At 37.0% G+C, this 21010-nt stretch overlaps 1 non-coding gene across 1 annotated transcript; it reads right to left on the bottom strand.

Annotated features, from left to right (window-relative positions):
• Positions 1-529: 529 nt before the first annotated feature.
• On the bottom strand, positions 530-602 carry Trnak-cuu (transfer RNA lysine (anticodon CUU)). Its single transcript has one exon. It is a non-coding gene; the product is annotated as a tRNA-Lys (tRNA).
• Between the last annotated feature and the right edge of the window lie 20408 nt (positions 603-21010).

Genomic DNA, 21010 nt, shown 5'->3' on the forward strand with positions numbered 1-21010 from the left:
TGATAGGTCGATTTTCAACGTTTTAGAGCACTTTCAGAAAGTAACTTTTTTATTCAATTGAGCATAACTTTTGATCTAATGAATCGAATTTAATAAATGACCCATAAAAATTTAAGCTTATCTTTCTTCTTTCCAGTAAAATAAGAATGGTTCTTTTAAAATCTTTAGATTTCTAGAAAATTAGTTTTAAAGAGAGAAACTTTTTTGTGGCGCACCCGGTACTTTTTTTATTTTGGAAGGGCGGGGTATGGTAAAAAAAGAACAATACGAACACAAGATATAATGTCATGCAAAGCCAAGCTAGCTTGTATGATGCTATGAGCAATTTAGTCTAATTAAAATAAATACCAATACTGATGATTAAAATTGATTTAGTTTGAAAAATGTTTTGAAAAATGCTTTAGCTGTAACAACGTTTTGAAATGAGACATATAACCTTCCAAAAAAAAAGTAATAGGGGAGCCATATTTATTGGGACAAACGCTAACTCGTCTATGACTGTGTCTATCAACCTCTTGGCGAAAAACATCGCCCAACGTGGGGCTCGAACCCACGACCCTGAGATTAAGAGTCTCATGCTCTACCGACTGAGCTAGCCAGGCTTGCAGATACAGATAGAGAAATTGTTATTATACTAGACTACAGTAATCCAATTACAGCTGAACGATATCATATTGCTGAAATGATTGACAGTTGCCCAAAGAAAAAGGAAACTCATTCAAGTTAAGAAGAGCAATAAAGAGGAGGCCCTGGAAAACCGGATTAAAAAACCTCAGTTATGAAAACCCCAGTTATGAAAACCCCAGTCGCTAAAATAACGAGCTATGAAGTCATTACTTAATTTTTAAGGTGCACCTAAAATGACCGAATTGACTCGAACTCGGAAAATTAAGGTACACCTTAAGAATCCGAGTTATGACGTAGTAACTCGGTCTTTTCAAAACTTGGGTTTTCCAGGCATCCAATAACGAGCCACTATGCAATGCAATGCAATGCCTTTTTCAAGCAAAGAATTGAATTACCAACTTTCTGCCCACTTAGTTGGCCTTCTCTAACAATTATGAAAGTCAAAAACCTGGGCTCCAAACATTCGAAGAAGTCTTACAATGACGTTACTGTGTACAACTGAAGGGACTTGCAAACTTGTTGAATTAAGGAGACATTATGAGTTGTAAAGGTTCGTATAGACTATGCTATAGTCTAATCACTATCTAAGAAATAAGCCCAAAAACCAAGAAAATTCGGCAAACGGTTTTTTTGCCGAAAAGAGTTTACAGTCGGTAGAGTTTGCGAGTTTTCTTCGAAACTCTCCCGCCGATTTTTTTTTTCCGTATACCGCCTTAACGCCATATTTTCCCGCCTTCACTATCACTGCAACGGACGATAACATCGTCCAAGGGTTCGAAGTATGGCGATTCCACTGTATTAGCCCAATTATCATACAACAGAAACCGGCTTTATTGCTGACGAGCAACATTATTGAAAAAACACTTCGCGTAAAATAAACAAACAGTATATCCGATATCAAATAAATTGTTAGGCAAGGACATAACGAGTTGATGATTCAGTTCTCCCTTTCTTGAAGTACTTATGAAAGAACTACGCAACTATCATTGGTATTTTTTACTATATACTTTTAATTTACAAATTCATTCAAGAATAAGACACATCAATGGCCGAAAATTCAAGAACAAGTTTAGAATATTTTAAGGCCTTGCGGACTCTAAACACCTGATTTTTAAGGAAATTGCACCAAAATGCCCTCAAAATTGTGAAAATAAGAACATGTCAAGAACATTTTTAGGCCGACCTTAAAAGGAAAAAGCTCGGCACAAGTTTACTTGACCTGACCCTCCCCCACTAAAAAAAACAAAAACAAAAATCTACCATATAACACAAGACCTTTGAAAATTAGCCAAGGAACAGGCAAATTTAAGCTAATCTACTAATATCATGCTTTCTATAAATGTTCATGTTCATAGTTCATGCAGCTCTTGGAATCCGTACAGATAAGATGACTTTTAACAGAAACACAACGCATCAATCACTTTAAAGGTGATGCTTTACCATCGATATCAAGAGCAAACCAGAACTATTGGAGTGGTAATTATTATTCCCTGTGTTATAGAGAGTTATAAAGGAGAGGAATTTAAAACAGAAAACACGAAGAGTCAGTCAACCACCACCAAGATAAAGGAAAATCCTCAAAACTCAGATCTTAAGTATTCCCTGTTAGGGGAACATAGAAAAGAGGACAGAAAGACGAAGCACCAATCACTTTGAAGACCTACCATCGATATCAAGAGTAAACCAATACTACTGGAGTAGTACTTGACTTGTAAATGATATTATATCAAAGAGAGTGAAAAAATGCCTGCCAAATTGCTATGTGACTTCATGACCCATTAATCGACGTCAGAAACTATTACGTTATCGAAGTCATGATAAATTAAATTAATTGATGGGTGATGTGAAGAAAAAAACAATCACTGTACAGTATGCCTGAGAGAAAATCAAGTCAAGTCAAATGAGGACAATGTCAGCAACCTTTTGACCACCTTCCAATTAATCAGGCCTTGTAGTCTATCAAAAAGTCTTAAGTTGACCCATACAAACCAATTGATCATACTACCGTATATAAGAGAGTTTATGTATCTACCCATTTAAGACAGCGGAGTGACTTAAACGATTATGAAATACCCGTAGTTCTGACCTGCAAAGTCGAGGACGGTAAAGAGTGCTGATTTACCGTCGTCCTCAATGACTCAATATGTACCATACTCTCAATAGACATTAAAATTCAAAGCTATTTCTAATTACCATCGAAGAAATTATTCTAAGCCTGAAACCAGTATATTTACACGACAAGTCTTCTTGATACCTGCACAACTAAGATTTTAAATCCAATCTAATGAGAGGAGGAGCAGAAGGGATAAATACTTGTGCTAAATTTAGGATGAAATTGACAAAAACATGTTCAATCAAATTAGGGAATATAAGTAAAAGTCGATCATAACTTTAGATTACAATGTAATAGACATGTTAGTATGTGGTACTACACCCCCTCTCCTTAAAACGCCCCTCCCCTCAAATGGGCCGCCCTCATCGAATAATCGCCTCTTCGAATAAACGTCTCCTTGAATGAACCTTCTACCCAAATAAGCTATCTGCAGGCTGGAGGAGAAGAGAATCTTCAACCATAAGCAATAAGAAGTGATGTCCGCATTTGTTGGTTGAGTGTTTGGGATGAATCTAGCACTTTCTTAGTTTTTACATTTTACGTTTTTCGTATTCTGGTGATAAATCTAGTGATTTATGAAAACCATGCGGCCAGCACAATTTATGTAGGGAATAATCGGCTTCAAATCCAACTTAGAAGATTCTAATGTAGCTTCCGACTATATCCGATTGCTCCGTATTCGATGATTTTACGTGCCGAGATTGATTTTCCGCTCTACTCTGGCACAATATCGCGAGAATTCAATCTTCAGAAGAGCCATAATGACCAAAACACGTCAGTATCATACCAATTTGTTTGCCTTTATGTTCGAGCTATGATCACGATTGTCACCATAGATAAAACCATTTTTGAATTTTCACCATGAAACATACCCACCAAGTTAAACATAAAAATTTCCAAAAATAGTCAATTTTGCGATTGCCAAGTGGTCAATGGCGTTAGTGTCTCAAACCAGGGATTTGCGCTTCGAATCCCCGCTCCTTCCAATGTTCTGTTCAGTTCAGTTCATAGATAGCCGAGCCGGCTGGCCGTGGACCCCGTGAAAACGATCGAAAGACTGTAAAAAAGTCCTAGATTACTGGGCTATCCATGTAAATATTGACTCTATCTATCTATCTATATCACAAGCAAAATCCTTTCTGAATCTTTACCATGAATGTGACTATGACTCTAGTAAACATGCTATTAACAGCATACCCACGTACTGAATTGGGAATTACCTTATATGGCAAAATCATTAGGCGGCTGGCATCTAACAAGTTCGTGTTCCATACTACCTGTGGTCTTGGTCTTATAGAGGTGAGACCAAGACAACAAAATGATTAATCATCATTGAGCGCCTTAACATTTGGCAAGCTATGAATCTTAGGATTATTGTCAAGTGAATCGAGTAAGATTAAGCAAGCAGATATTTAAGCCGTACGGGACTGATGGCGTTTTGGTTATTTGTGAGATTGCAGGCTATGGGGGAAACCTCTTTATCGAGATGAAATTGCCGAATAAATAAATCTGAAAACGTAACAACAAGCTTAATCAAAATTGAAAAGATGCTGGTTCTTAAAACTAGATTCGCAACAGATAGTGTAAAATCATGTCATGCACCTGTCATCGTTATGTTACAAAACATATGTTTTAAATACAGTCTTGATTACGGAAATGAAGATTTTCTCATCTCACTGGATAAGAATGTAATATTTTGACTACATGCAAAGATTAAAATACTTGTTACCAGCAAGTGTACTCAGGAAATACAAAAAATCCACGCTGTGTAACTTGACTGGGACCTCCTCATTTACATATTATCAAAAGTATTAACAAGCAGGAAATGATACATTTCTAAAACCTGATTATTTCCTTCATACTAAGCAAAGTCATACGAGTCTTGGACTTGATGAACATCAATAATGTGAAAACCAGTTGGTCAATTCTGATTGGTGTTAACAAACAAAAAAAAATGAAAAAAGACATCCCTGTATTAAAGAACAGGTGGACTATAATTTTGCAGGAAAAATTAGCTAAAAATCGTTCCGGTGATATACCGAAATATGTCTCGGACATTTCAATCCACCCAGTGATCGTGCTAATTTGTGCTCCTTAAATATGCTACCTGCGGTTTTGTGATAGTTAGATTACATCCTCACTGGTTTTTGGACTGTAAACAAGGAATTTTTAATCTGAGTCCACTGAAAGTAAAAGGATGTTCCTTCCCGATTAGTAATTTTAAAACTCCTTATCTCCTTTATATTGGTTCACTGGGACAGGGGTGTAAGAAGTCGAAAATACCTTAACATCATCCACATCGTAAAAATACAGCATCAACAAGATTAGCATCTAAGATTTGGATTTCATGAAACGAATTGGAAACCAATTATTCATTTGAACGACAAAAAATGTATCAAAAGCAAACATATCTTGGTAAAATGAAATCTTTTTGCGCTTCCACATACGTTTTGAACGAACGAAAAAAAATTTCGTAATTTTTTGTCAACTTGAATCTATTATGACGTCATCGTCATTCATTAATTAGAGGCTAGAGCACACATACAACTAAGACTTCCCACGGTGTAAAATGTGAGAATTTGTTAGTATGTAAGTATTTTCTATGACGCTCTTTATATAAGAACAATCTTAAAAGAACCAAAGGCCAAATCATAAAGTAGACCAACCCGAGCCTGAAATGGCAGAATTTTAGGCAAATTTGAGAGTCAAATATTGTATACAGCTTAAAAGTAATTTTGCCATCAAAATGAGAACAGGATAAGATCCCCATAAGATCATCTTAAGGTTCGAAATGTCCGAAACAGCCTAGCCTCAAAAGTAATGCCCCAGTTCTTATAAAAAAGAATATAATATGTGGTCTATCTACGGATCATTTCATAATGATATTATTTAAGTCAAAGACAATTAACTGATCATTGTGAAATTCACGAAACTCGATATTTTGGACAAGGACGCCATCGCCATGAGTTGTAGGGTAAAAAATTACCATTGAATTCCATGTAAACTTATCGAAAAAATTGACACAAGCGTGATATTATACCAGGAAGGATTTATACAGGCCCGGCGGAAGCGGGCTTTTTAGCAAATGAGATTTTTTCTCAAATTCCTATCGAATTTTAAACGGTTGTTCCGCCGAGCCTGTTATATTAATTTCCTGAGCTGTTTCTAAGCTCAGCGATAAATCAAGTCTAGCAACGAATGCTACTTTAAAAGGTTAACAAACATTATTTGACAAACAATATGAAAAGACAAACCCAAAGTACCAAATGACCAAATTCATGGATACAATGAAAAATTGAGCATAACATTCTCAAATCTTGGAAAAACTACCAAAATTTTGAAAATTTGGCAGTCAGTAAAGCAATGAAAATAAAAATATAGTGCTAAAATAAATTTTATTTTTATTTCGATTTTTGGAATTTCAGGCCTGTAAAACAATTAATCAAATTGGTCTCGCCTAATGAGAAAACAAAGAAATTCTCCCGATACAAAAACCAAAACTCTGACGTTCTTAGACTGCAACTAAAATAACTCATGAAAGTAAAATATACTCCTTTCTGCGCATGGGAAAATGTCATAAAGGTTGCACAAGAGAACATTTTGCAAGCGAGTCTGTCATAACATCATTTCATTGCTAAAAATAATAGTTTTACTTATTTTTGCTCCCAAAAGTCGAAAAAGCAGCTCAGTCTAGTCTGAAACGCGGACCTCTACAAGAGCCACAGGTATAAGAAACATAAATCCGTTAGTGGATGCCAGGAACCTACTCAGCTTCCAGATAGGAAATGAAAGAATTGTTGAACATAGCTCAGGAAAAAACCTTAGGAAAAGCCAACTATTTGTCTAATAGCTTGACTTGATGAATGCTATGTTTTCTGCAGCAAAAACGATTAGCTTTTCATTTATCTAAACCCTGATCGACTGAGGGTGATAACTTTAATGGCGAGGTTTTAGTCAATTCTCCGTTCTCAAAAGGCTGGTTCCATAAGCTCCCGGGGGAGGGGGGCACTGGGTTTGCAGACTGACGGTATGTGCGGGCCAAAAATTGGCTTTTAAAATTGCACCCTTACAGTGCAGCAAAAATCAGTGAAAATCATACCCTTAGAGTGCATTTTCCCTCAAATTTTCGATCCCTTTTGTGCAAAAAATGGTCAAAATTCTAGCATTTTTGGTCAAAATATCTAGATTTTTCAAGAATTTTCTAATGGACCCTTACAGTGCATCTCTAGTTTTTCCGACCCTTACAGTGCATTTTAAACATATTGGAAAAGGTACCCTTAGGTCCCGCACATACCCGTCGGTCCTTTTGCCTAGTTGCCCCCCCCCCCCGGGCATAAGCTATGAGAGAGTTCTTGCACTGTGCTTTTTTTGCTTTTGTGCCTCTACCCTTCTCGAATTAGCAGGTAAAAACTCAAAGTCGTGAATATCTCGTGTTTAACTTCATTAATAAAAAACATGGCATTTTCCTGTCTACATCAGGTCTTGCCCATTAGCCTGGAAAACATTTTAGTCTCTCTCCAGGCTAGCTAGCTTCCATAGATAATAATCGAGAATCGAAAATTGCAAAACACCGAAATACCAAACTCTTCTTAATCAGAACTTATTCCAAGTCCCCGTCGAGGACTCATAAAAAACTCCTCTATAATTCGAATCTCTCTATAATACGAACAAATAAGATTCACCATTCATTCGATTCCAAAAAAGTAAGAGTTGATTTAATATACAAGCTTGCAACGTTTTTTAAGCCTAGTGAAAACCTCCGCAAATTCTCTAAGAATAATCAAATACAACATACATGTACCAAAAGACATACACAAATAAAAATAAAACCAAAATAAGAATAGAAAAAACAACTATAGAGAAAAAAATATTGAAAATTTTTTTTTCGTCGAATGAACAAACGGACGAAAGGACTATTTTGACAGAGACAGCGCTGACAGCATGATAATCAAACTATAAATAAGCGATTTCAAAAGAAACCTACCTATCTGACTGTTTTCCTATTTTTTCCTTGACTTTAATTTAATTTTATGTCATTATCATTTTGAATGGCAGTCATATATAGATCACCTGAAAGTTGTATGTTTTCTTATAACTTGAATCATAAAGACTCAGTTGTGTGACAGGTTGATTTTTATAGCTACACTACCAGTTACTTCACTTTTAAAGGCAAAATAATCCCCAAAATTTTAAGCCCATATAAGGTCTCAATAAAAAGGACCTAAAACGTAAAAGTCTTCTTTGAATTAGGAACCTTCAACAAAACACTGATCTCCGAAAATAAATCGCATCAGTTTCGGTGAAAAGAGCACTGATCTCAAAAGTTAGTTAGCTGGAATGTTTTAACGGTATTTGTTGGTATGTTGGAGAGAATAGTACGTACCTACAACCAAAAGTTAGCTGGCTGAACGTAGAGTGGCTTAAAATGAGCATCCTGCCCTTGTACTTTAACTCACTTAGACTGCTTTTAGTAAAAGTTTTTTACGTCGAATTTCAATTTTTTTTTCAATCATTTCTGTACATAGGATTAGTGCGTAAGCACGAAACTCCGAGTGATGTACTTTTACGCATTGATTTATCGCACATGTTTTAATACTGCTTTTTAAAAAGATACTTGAGAAAATGTAAAAGTTCTTATAAAATCCAAATTTTTAATCACGTTTAAAGTCTTTTGACCGCGATGCCAAATGAATAGCAATTACAGTTTGTTTGTGACTAGAGCATGATGAAGCTTTACAAAATACATAAAGACTTTACTTACTTAAAAGTTATAAAATGGCATTGTCAAGGTTTTAATCTAATGGGAGGGCAACTCGTTTAAAACACACACACAAAAAGAAACCTAGCATCCTCTCTACTCTTTCTTTCTATCTGTCAAGCACAGAAACAAACTTTCATTTTTATAAGAAACTGGCTTGTTTTGATTAAGATATAAAGACCAATCCACTTTACTTATATTTAAGAAGATAGACCTACTTCAATTTTTCTAATAAAGTTTCAAAGCCTCTCAATTTGGAGGCTACGATATCTTTTATCTGAAACCCACTCCATCCTTTCATAGAATTTTTTTATAAAGCGTTTCTTTTAAAAACATAACGGAAATAGGGACAGCCCATCTTCCCAGGAGCACTATGAGTTTGTCCAAGTTTGGATGCATCTCGTTGCCATTAGTAACAAGAATGCCATAATGCCGGGACAAGCTGGAGTTTTTACAAGCTCTTATTTGATTTGGTTGGTCGTTAAGATGTAATAAAAGAATCTTATTACTTTTTCTAAAGAACGAGTCATCTCTATCACTTTAAATGACCAATTAGTGAAGTATCTTGTAAAAACTCCAAGGCATCTCATAATGCCATCCACCATGTAATCAATAAATTTTCTTATGGTTTTGGGATATGCTTGAATCACAGATATCAAACATTCCTTTACACACTAGAGATAGACAGGCTAACTGTCTTCCCGTGAAAGTGCGTCTAGTTGGAAAGTCGATTAGTCCGATCGGTGGTTTAAATCTCCTTCGATAATCTAAATTCACTCATCCAAAAGCTCCTGGTCTTGTACTACAATCATGGTCATAATATTTGGCACAAAAGGAATTTCGCCGCAAAAATTTTAAAAACCACAAGTAGTTTTTTAAGGGTTGGAAAGAAGAGTCGTAATTAAAATTTACGAACTTAAGATCTGAGCATCCAAAAGCTTTTGAATAGACCCGACCAGGCTGTGAATATAGTCTGGAAGCCATTACACTCCTCCCAAATCGAAATATCCGATTAGATAAAGCTGAAAAAGTCATTCTCGCCCGACTTTAAATTCTGCAAAACGCTAAAATACCCATAAATGCTGACCATGATTGTAGATAATAAATGGTCATCGAAAATATTTGAAAACCCGGATTTCGTTTTTTTCATAGTACCACAGTCAATAATAAAGCACAAAAATTCAAATTTGAACAAATTACGCAACAAACTTTAACATAAAACTCGACTAATTTCACAACAGTCCCATCAACCATAATAGTTCAACAACAATGTCTAAAACATTTGAAATAAATAAACGCTTGTCTTTATAAGAACCAGTAAATTTTTGCCGAGCCTGAGATTGTTCTTAAATTCATATTGCTCCAAACAATAGAGCTATTGTTCTGAAGACATAAGTCTGAGGCTGGTGTTCTTATAAAAATTTTCTTGTTAATAAAAATAAGCGTGTAGATATAAATTCCAGATCTTCCTATCTAAACACCTAGTATCAGGAAAAATTTCAAGGTGTGCCATATCCTGTATGAGAGAAATCAAATGTAACTCCCGTGTTGTGAATTTAATTTCATTGCTCAACTCCAACAACAGAATAACCATCAGGATTAAAGTATTTTGATGAAAATGGCAAATCTCAAAAGTGCAACAGCTCCTGTAAAAGGGAGTTGAATTAAAAATCCACTTGAAAATGGCATAGATTTATAGGTTGAATTCATAAGTGAAGCAATAGTACAATATACTCCTAATCTCAAAGTCAACCCCATTAGAACGTCCAAGCTTTAAAGTGGCAAAACTTTTCAATATGATTTGAATAAGACCAAATCCGAAGCCATCCCTTTAAATATTTGACCTCGCACCCGAAAAAAAAAAACAAGAAATAATCATAAAAACGCCATCAATTCAGTGCATTCATTAAAAAATACCAGTGACGATCTCAGAACCATATTTTCCAAAACGCATTATCTACTCGCTCTAGATGTGAACAGATCAAAAAATGAATTTATGACAGAAGTTAAAGAGAAAGAAATGTCTGACATCACCACACTGTAGACTTTTTAAGATAAAAACTGTAGACGCGATTTAATGAATAGATGTACTTGTATAGCTTTTTACAGTTCATTACCTCAACCGATAAGCTTTATCAATTTCTTTGATAAAAATATATTATCCCCCATTGCACTTCTTATAAGATCAACTGAGTCGTTTACAAAAAATAATCTTTTGTCCATAGTCAGATAAAGAGCTTTTATGAGATAATCTAATGCTTGCCCCATTCATAATCATGGCACCCATAGTCAGGTATTTTCTCATCCTTAACTTCTCGATAACTACTCATCAACCTAAACGTCACCCGCGTTTTTTCTACGCAATTAACGTCTATAAGACACTTAGCTACCAAAGATGGCGGACGCAAAACCGTCGCTCCGGTATTAAAAGAAGAAAATAAAGCGGAAAAGAAGATTAAAGGAGACAAAAGGCAAACAAAATTTGCAAAAAGGTGATTGTTTTCATTTGAGATTCTTCCACAGCGCTCTTTTCATTCTCAAAAATGCCGAACGAAGCTGAAACGGCCGAAAATCGAAATCAAGCAATCGTAAACAATCTTGTGGCGTGCGAGAGATGTGGACAGAGAAGATTTCGTTCGCAACGTGGTGTCCTGCAACATATTCCACACTGCAATGGACCAGCTCAACCACCTCCTGTACCACTACCACCTCGACCATCAGATCCACCTCGAGAACTCATCCAACCCGTAATGCAACAATTATTCATGTGGGGTCAGCTCAATGGTGACCAAGCTACCCGCGAATTGAAAGAATGCTACGAAAAGGTTGTTTATTGGCGAAAAAACATCTTCATGCTACCAAAAGGAGCTAGCGGTAAAGATTACATCAGAGAAACGACCCGCTTAATAAATGGATGGACAACCGAAAGCCCCATCAAAGAGTGTGCGATGTATGCAATCCATGTCATGCCCGCTCTTCTCCTGAATGAATGAGTGAATTCGACCAATTATTTCGAGAAGCTGACACCCTTCAAAAGAGACTCCCTAAGATCGAACGAAAAAAGAACATCAACGTGATTTCACGAAAATTCCGAGATCATGTATCAAAAGGCAATCTAAATTCGGCCATCAAGGTTTTGACGAACAATATGGAGGGAGGTATTTTGCCGCTAAACGATCAAACGAAAGAGTTGCTCAAAGTCAAACATCCGGAAGGTCGTAAAGCTCAAGAAGACGTTAAATTGAAAGGTCCACTCCCAAACGTCGAAAATGTTATATTTGACGTCATTGACGACTCGATGGTTTTGGAAGCTGCAAAGATCACTCGTGGTGGGTATGGAGACCTTCAGGCTTGGACGCTGATGGCTGAAGACGAATTCTTGTTTCCAGAGACTACAGAGAAACCGGCACAGACCTCCGAAAAGCAATCGCATCGCTCATCAGAAAAGTATGCTCCGTCGAGGTTGAAGACACATCACTGGCGCCACTTTTAGCTTCACGACTCGTACCCCTCAACAAAAACCCAGGACTCCGACCGATAGGAGTGGGAGAAGTGTTACGAAGAATTATGGGAAAAGTCGTCACTGCGGCTTTCTCAGAAGATCTGACGCGCAAATGTGTGGTCGAAGTTCGGGAAGCGAGGCAGCAATCCATGCAATGAGACGAATGTATTCAAACGACTCAACTGAAGCAGCCACCCTCTACGCAGCCAATGCCTTCAACAATATCAATGGAGAAGCACTAATCCACAACATAAAGTATGCTTGCCCCGAAATCGCAACATACGTTTCGAATTGCTACGCAAATCCTGCAAGACTCTTCGTCATTGGTGGTCTTGAAATATCATCTCAAGAAGGCACAACTCAAGGCGACCCGCTTGGTATGGCTATCTACGCTTTGGGTGTAACACCGATGTTGAACATCCTTCTGCTTCGTATTAGCAATCAGCACAATCGAATGGTTGCCTTCGCTGACGATATCACAGCAGCTGGAACTTTGGAAGCGTTAAAGCAATGGTGGGATCATCTCCTCGAAATCGGTCCGTCGTATGGCTACTTTCCTCAACCGACCAAGTCATGGCTGATCGTCAAATCTGATCAACTTCACCAAGCACGTCAAACCTTTGCTGGAACTCAGATCAAAATCACATCAGAAGGCGAACGACATCTTGGTGCAGTGATTGGCACTGATGAAAATAAAAGTCAGTACATCAACAAGAAGATCGACGACTGGACGCAAGAAATCAACCTCCTAGCTGAAATTGCAGCAACGTATCCTCAAGCTGCTTACTCAGCCTACGTTAGCAGCTACCAACATAAGCTGACATACTTCCTTCACACCATCCCATCAATCAGCGACGAACTGAAGAGAGTTGATGAAGCAGTTCGACACAGACTCATCCCATCTTTGACTCGTTAGTCATGTTATCCTTGCCACCACGTCTCGGTGGCATGGGACTGAAGATCTTCTCCGAAGAATTAACTAACAACCATCACGATTCGACGAGTGCAACTGTTGTACTACAAAACCAGATACTGCAATCAGAAGCAGATGCACCAGACTCGAAAAGCAAGTCTCGTCTGCACAACGAACGTCAACAACGAAATCAGGTGAAGCTACGAGCTTTCCTAGACGAATCCGATGACGAAACCAAACGGATGATGGAGACACTAAACCAAAAAGGTGTATCAAATTGGTTAACGGTCATCCCAACGAACGAACGAGGATTTGAGCTAACGAAGCAAGAATTTTGGTACGCCATCAGAATCCGTTACAACTGGCCACTTGATCGAATGCCATCAATTTGCGCGTGCGGGTCCTCGTTTGACCTAGCACACGCGCTCTCGTGCAAGAAAGGTGGATTTGTGCCATTGAAGCACAATGATGTTAGAGACATTACGTCTAAACTTCTGGAGGAAGTTTGTCATGATGTAAGAACAGAGCCCATTCTCAATGAACTCAATAATGAAGACCTGCCGAGGCAGGCAAATGTGTCACGCGAAGCAAGACTGGACATAAGCGCTCTCAGTTTTTGGACTGCTGGCCAAAGAGTATTTTTTGACGTGAGGGTTTTCAACCCGTTCGCTCGAAGGTACAGCAAAACAAAAATTGAGAACTGTTTATTGTCTAATGAGAAAGAAAAGAAGAAACGATATTGCAATCGTGTTCTTCAAGCTGGGAATGGGACATTTTCACCGTTAGTTTTTGCGGCAAACGTGGCTATGGGACGAGAGTGTACAATGTTTTACAAACGTCTCGCAGAAATGATTTCGGATAAGAGACATGATACACTCTCAAAAGTCACGAGTAACATAAGAACTTTTAAGATTGACGGTGAGATGCATTCGTGGATCAAGAGGTAGAGTGCGACTCCCTCAAGATGAAATTTAAATAATAATAGTAATGATAAAAAATATATATATTCTAGAGCAATTTAGATTTGTTTTATTGCATGCCGGGAAAGCCTCCGGAGTTATTGAATATTGTATTAGGCTGATACTTATATTTGAAATATTGTATTAATATGTATGATTATAGTTAAAAAAAAACTTTATTGACAGATAAAAAAAAATTAACGTCTATTCCACTTAGCCCGGGTTCTTGAGCTCTAAACATTCGACTTTTAACGTCACTTTTAGCTTTCGAAAAGTAGCAGTAGCGAAAAAATCGAGTTTGCGTCAAAGCACTTATATTTTTCAAAAATCTTGGAACTCACTAAGAAACTGAATGAAAAATCCCATTTTTTTGATAAGGTGCTCGCTACATTAACCATGTCATTCACCTGAGTGGCCCTTAACTGGTCAAAGTTCCGGACAAAGCCCCCAGATTTCACATTTACCGTTAAAAAGGAACTTAGCAAGTTCAAGGGCTCTGATCATAGTGAATATTTTATTGTTTGAGTCACAAACAGGTTGTTTCGAATCATTTTAGCCAGTCAAAAGCGTATCGCAACAACGGTTAACTATCAAAAAGTACGCTCAAAAATCAAATCACTTTCTGAGCACTGATTGGTTTATTTGGTTTGGTTACATCATAATTCTAAGATTTAACCAATCAGATTTATTTGATTGTTGAGGAGCGAACTTTTGGATAGTTAAGGCCGTAAGTATGGTAGATATATAAAGTCTATATTGAAATCTGAAAGAAGGATATAGCGCGTACAAGTCAATTGTTTATTTGAGGCTTGCCCTTTCACTTGACTTGGAGTTATAGCCTATACTAGACGTCACCCGATACAAGCCTACTTGACTTGGAGTTATAGCCTATACTAGACGTCACCCGCGTTTTCTACGCAATTAACGTCTATTTTCGGGGTTCGCGTACTGTGAGTCCCGTACGAACTCCAGAACAGGACATAGTTTCTGAGAGTTTTTCAAGAATCTAATTTGCTTTTATTTATCTATATATCTATTTATACGAGTATCTTTATATTTATTGTCAGTTTATTATTTTTGTTTTTGATTGTCTATAGTTTATTTCTCCAAATTTTAAAATAGTCTCATCTAATTTAAAAAAAATCGAGGATACAAAAATTAACGTCTATTCCACTTTGCGACTTTTTCGAATGTTTTGAGCCCGGGTTTTCGGGCTCTAAAGATTCGATTTTTTGACGTCACTTTTAACTTTCGAAGCTCCTGCAGTAGCAAAAAATCGAATTTGCGTCAAAACACTTGAAAGGCTTCTATTTTTCAAAAATTGTCAAAGTGGAACTCACTAAAAAACGAGATGAAAAATCCCGGTTTTTGGTGAGGTGCTCGCTATTGGAGTTAGGATTTTCTTCCATAGACGCTGTCGCTTACGGAGAGACCATCGAAAATGTGATATTGATTATCACTCTTTACAATTCAAGAATTTAGGTGCGGCGCTTAATAGAGAAAACACGGTAGGGAGTTCAAAGTCTCTATTTTAATACAAAGCGAAGACTCCCCCTTATCGGTTAGACTAGTCATCGAAGTAACTTAATCATGAATGATATAATCTCCTTTTTTCACAGACCAATTTAATTTTTTAACAAGCGCATAGAGTCGAGACCAGTTTTGAGGCAATCCCCGTACGAAAAATTTGATCCGGAAATAAAAACAGGACGTCATTCGAGTATGGTATGATTAAATTCAAAATAAATCTTTATTGCAATCAAAGAATTCGACACTAGGAATAGATTTTGAATAAATCTTCTCATAAAAAGGGACTTTATCATTCGATAGGGTAGACGGTAGCTAATAGCAACATCATGGATCTTTACATTTAAAAGACCGGAAAGCTGTTTGAGCTCAGTGTGAGAAAGTTCGAAGGAAAAAACATCATTGAAAACTTGAATGTGCATAAGGAGGTATTATTTATGATTGTACTCTTAACGGAAGAACGAAACTTATCAATGGTATCTTATAATAATGGCAGTATATTATACTATGTCGATAGAGAGATATCAAAACAAATCATGCTAAAAACAAAATGATAGAAATTTAAAATTCTGAGGAACCCCTTCTGTAAAGCAGAGCGCCCGTCAATGGAAAACGGAAATCGAAACGTGACGGGAGAGGTAAAAAGCCGTGTGTAAAACAGCACTCTCTAGCTTCGGGGGCTTGCACAGAATCAAAGAATCAAAATCAAAGCTATTACAATCAACCCAGGCCATAATTCCAAAAAAACAGGCACGACGGAACAGGACGGAAGCTTTTTATATCTAGTACGGCGAATGAGGAAATTTAAGCGATTTTATAGCGATTTTACCGACGAAGAGAAAAATTTTGTTGCTTTTTGTGAAAATCTGGCGACCGCCGTACCTACCGTACCCGTTGCGTCGTGCCTGAAAAAGGCTCTGGGGCTCATGGAAAATACATCATAGCTAAAAGAAAAATTCAAGAAATTTTGACGGCCATGTTCTCATCATGGATATGATAATTAGAAAACCACAAGATGGACCAAGATGAGAATGTTTATGACTTTGTTACGTCATACGTGTATGTAACACGTTAAATTTGGAGCAAAGATCATCAATTTCAACTACCTCTTGGGTTAGTTTTCAAACATCTACTGTATTAGCAATTAAGTTCAAGGCCTGGAAGGGGCGCTGCAAATTTTTTTTCCATCAGCGGACGCAGACCTGATTTTGCGGCCGAAGACCTGAATTAACGGTCGAAGACCTGAATCAACGCCGAAGACCTGATTTAGCGGCCGAAGACCTGATTTAGCAAGTCACCGGCCGAATACCTGATGGATAAGTTAGGGTCAGTTAAACTAGCTTGAACCACTCGGCAAGGCATCAGTTGCAATGGTCCAGTGGTTAGTGCAGTGGTATCGAAGACGAAAGATGAGTAGTTCGAGACGAGTTTTTAGCATTAATTTTCATTTTTCTAGTTTAAAAACTTTTAACTTGATTTTTTTTCAATACTATTTCCCATGTTTTCAATACTATTTCCCATTTACATAATACAATTCATTTTCTCCAGGTCTTCGGGCGTTAGAAAAAGTACTCGACCGCTGCATCAAGTGTTCGGTTTTTAATTCAGGTCTTTGGCCGCTAAATCAGGTCTACGACCGCTAATTCAGGTCTGCGTCCGCTGACGGGAAAAAATTTGCAGGGGCGCTACTGTTGAAACTCTTTGATGAAAAATGAAGCCACTTATTTTCCATGTACAACGCGTAACCAGATCGAAACGTCAGATTGAAAGAAAAATCTGCCATCCTAAAATCGGTGCAAAGCTCGCGGCTTCACTTTTTCTTGCTTGAGTAAGTTTGAAGATTTCTCTCTAGTCCTTCGTCTTTAACCTAAAATATATTGGCGCTTTTTTACTGCGGCCCAAAGCAAAGGCCGACCCTTTATTTTCCACTGTCCAATTTTGAGCTTATGCCTTTTTGTGCTTAGGCGAAAACTTTCGACCCAACTAAGGCCGGTCCTAAGACAATGCCAATAAAAGCCTGCATAAAAAAATTTTAAGAAATTTTTATAACCACCAAGCACTCTTAGTAGTTTTACTACAAATATTGATACATAAATCTATATAACTCCTCATAAAAATCAAACTCGTTACAAACGCCAAATAAAGACACCGCAGTCACAGACAATAACCTTTGCATCAAAAGCTACGTAAACGAGATTGATCAAATATACCAAAAAGTATTTGAGACGTCTTTGAGAGTCTTTGAGACGTCAGGGTGTATAACGTTCACCATTTTACACTTCCATACGTTTATCTGCTGCTACCGTATTGTGCTTTCCATTCCTCTAATATTGCAAACTACAATACAATCATGGACAAAATATTTGGGACAGAGGAGATTTCCCTGCGAAGTCTTAACATTTAGGACCTTAGGATCTCAGGATTCAAAAGCTCAAAATTTCTCCAATAAGGCTTGGAATATAGCCTAGAAGCCACCGAACCCCTCCAAAATCGAAATATTCAATGAAAGAAAGTTGAAGTGCTAAAATAGCAATTCTCGCCCGAACTTTAAATTCTGAAAAACGTTAAAATACACTAAAATCACAATATATTTCGACCGTCATTGTAGTTTATGAGCACGTCGGATCAGTAAGAACCATACAGAAACCTAACACTCATTGTAAAGAAATTTTAAACTGCTGTAACGTTTCATAAAGTGATGTCAAGATACCCATTTAAAACAGAACATTACCATAACGACACCATGAAGGAGCGTGTAGTAACGATTGAATGAAGCAAATAAGGGAAATGTTTACACTTCTCCACGCATGTTATTAAGTTTGTTACTGCTTTTCACATGTCAATTAGAGTGATCAATTAACATATCTGAAAAGTTTCAATTTTTATGCCATATAAAGGTTTGTAAAAGTTTCAAATAACAATAATAATACTCTATAGGTTTCTTCAAAGAGTCCGAGACAAACGATCTACTGTGCTAAAGTTTACAAGCCAAGGACAAAGAGTACCTTCTGTACCTTCAATGACTTGAGTTTTTTGGCTTTAATGGCTATTAGCATCTATTTCTAACTTTGGAATTTCCAAAATTTAGTATTTTAATATTCAAAATCTTTGTCATCAATAAGAAACCACGGACTTGAAGAAACCAATGAAAAAATGTCAATTTCGTTGACAAAAAATTGACTAATGAAACATGTTGTTTAGGGTCATATGATTGCCATGGGAAAATTCAGATAGCTAGCAGCAATTCTTTGGTTTATACGTTTTTTATAAGAGCAAACTATATAAGAACAAAAGGCTTCGATGGCCAAAATGTTAAGAACAATAAGTTAAGAACATTTTAAGGCTTTGTGGACTCAAAAACAACCTATTTCTTAGAAAAATGGTCATATTCACAAAATGGTCAAAATAAGAACATGTTAAGAACAATTTAATGCTAAAAACTCAAAACGTTAAGAACATTTGAAGGCTTAAACGTGTATAATGCCACGCCAACCACGATCTTATGTAGTTGTGATTCAAACTGAATTAAAAGCATCATAAGCATTACGGGCTTTAATAAAAAAAACATATATTCGAAAATTGCGGAACCGGTAAATTACAACTAAACAAGAAACCGAAGTTTGCGGCAGCTACAAACACAAATTGTACACAAAAACAAAAAATCTTCTCCGCCTCTTTTCCTGAAAAATATTAAACTCCAAATACCTGAGCTATGTGCACGAAAACATATCTGATAATCCGATCCGGATTGGCGGCCGCCCACGCCAAAGCTCTAAAGGAGCAGGTCAATTTCTAGGCTGCGTCATATCTTCCTTCGTTTCGAGCTAAAAACTCCTACTCTTCGTAAGGCCTAAAAGCCTGGAGCTGTCTATTGTGTAGACTAGTCAATTTCCCGACAGAGAGGAATGGTAGTCAGCTTTTGATGTGCCATATCCCTAGTCGGGTTCAACAACCCTTGCGCGTTTGCCTGAAAATATTTTGGTTGGACCCGACGGTCCCCGAAAACGAGGTCGAGGTTCAGGCCTCACACTAAAAAATCTTTGACGCGGAATTCCGTATTCTGAGAAAATCTAAACTTTTCAGATGTTGAAAACTTTCCCAACCTTCAGAGCTTTAGCGTGTCAAAGGAAATTTTTTACATCAAGGGCCAGTAAAATAACATTTTCACTTCATCCATTTCAACTTCAAGCAAAGATAACTTCAAACGGAGTAACATTTTTTATTTTGTGTAAAAAAACACTACTCAAAAGCAAAGGTATGCAAGCTCCACAAGTTGTCATGGTAACCAACCAATCAAACAAGAGGAAAATTGGTTCATTTCTATAGGAACTAAACTAAAGATAATTTACGAGGAAGAGTTTTGGAAAACCACAAAATGAAGACAGAATTACTACATACCACCCTAGCATAACATTGATATCCTACACGATTCCGTGATCTGAGGGCAAGTCTCCCACTTTCTCAAATCTTCCTGAACAGAAATACACGTTTTTTTATACGAACAAATATATAAGAACATAAGGCTTCGATAGCCAAAATGTAAAGAACATTCTAAGGCTTTCATCTCTTCTTATGAAAATGGCCAAAAAAGCTCACAAAAGGGTGAAAAAAGAACATGTCAAAAAGTTCAGAACATCAGAAGGCTTCAAAAATTTTGGATGTTCTTATAAAAAAACGTGTGTATATGACCTTGTATGAAATTAATACGGGTTCAACAGTTTCCTTTCAGTAATGATGTTGGAATACAACGTTCAACCATAAACGCGAAAAAGGGGCTGGTTCGAGTTTACCAGGAAAGAATGACGTCAAATTTTTTGTATTCATGATATGCAACATTGCAATGCCATCCACGGGCCCAACAGCTGATTGGTTGTAAATGACGTATTGACTGATTTTACGTCACTTACAACCAATCAGCTGTTGGGTCCGTGATATGATGTCAGAAGACATTGCAGTGGTGCATTATCATGAATACTAAAAAATGAAAGCAACGACTTCAGACATTTTTTAATGATATTCATTATTGGTAACCCCGTCTCCTCACGTGCAATGAGGAAAAGAATCGCTACTCTCAATGTTTGACCACAATAACAAATTACCTATGACATAGCGTTCGTGGCATTACCTTACCTTAAAGAGTCATAACAGTAGTAAAATTGCGCGAATCACGTGTCATTAAAGAGAACAATTGAAATCACGTGTCCAAAACAAACTTGTAAAACAATTGAAACAATCAAAATTAGCCAAATTTGGTTTGATTTTTTATTTTGACATGTGACATTTGCTTTCATTTTGTATCCGCTGCATACAGTTTGTTTACAAACTTCGTCAGTACTGTTATGTCCCTTTAACGCAATCCCCTAAAATCAAAAATTATTAAAGAAAATATCGTTCCAATTGCAGAAATGACATTTTCCTTTAATAACCATTTCATTTGTATTCCCTCGTATTCGCTGGAGCAGATTTGCCTTACCGAAGATCACGATGGTCTAACGATAAATCCTGCTAATGACCTTATTTAATGAACATTTAAGTGCGACATTAACTCTTTGAACCATTAGTGTGGAGTTTTAAAGTAATTAGTAAATCATTACGTCATTTTGTTCAAACT

The sequence above is a fragment of the Clytia hemisphaerica genome, unplaced genomic scaffold (assembly GCF_902728285.1).
Source record: "Clytia hemisphaerica strain Z4C2 unplaced genomic scaffold, Clytia hemisphaerica genome assembly, whole genome shotgun sequence".
In the NCBI taxonomy this organism is placed as follows: domain Eukaryota; kingdom Metazoa; phylum Cnidaria; class Hydrozoa; order Leptothecata; family Clytiidae; genus Clytia; species Clytia hemisphaerica.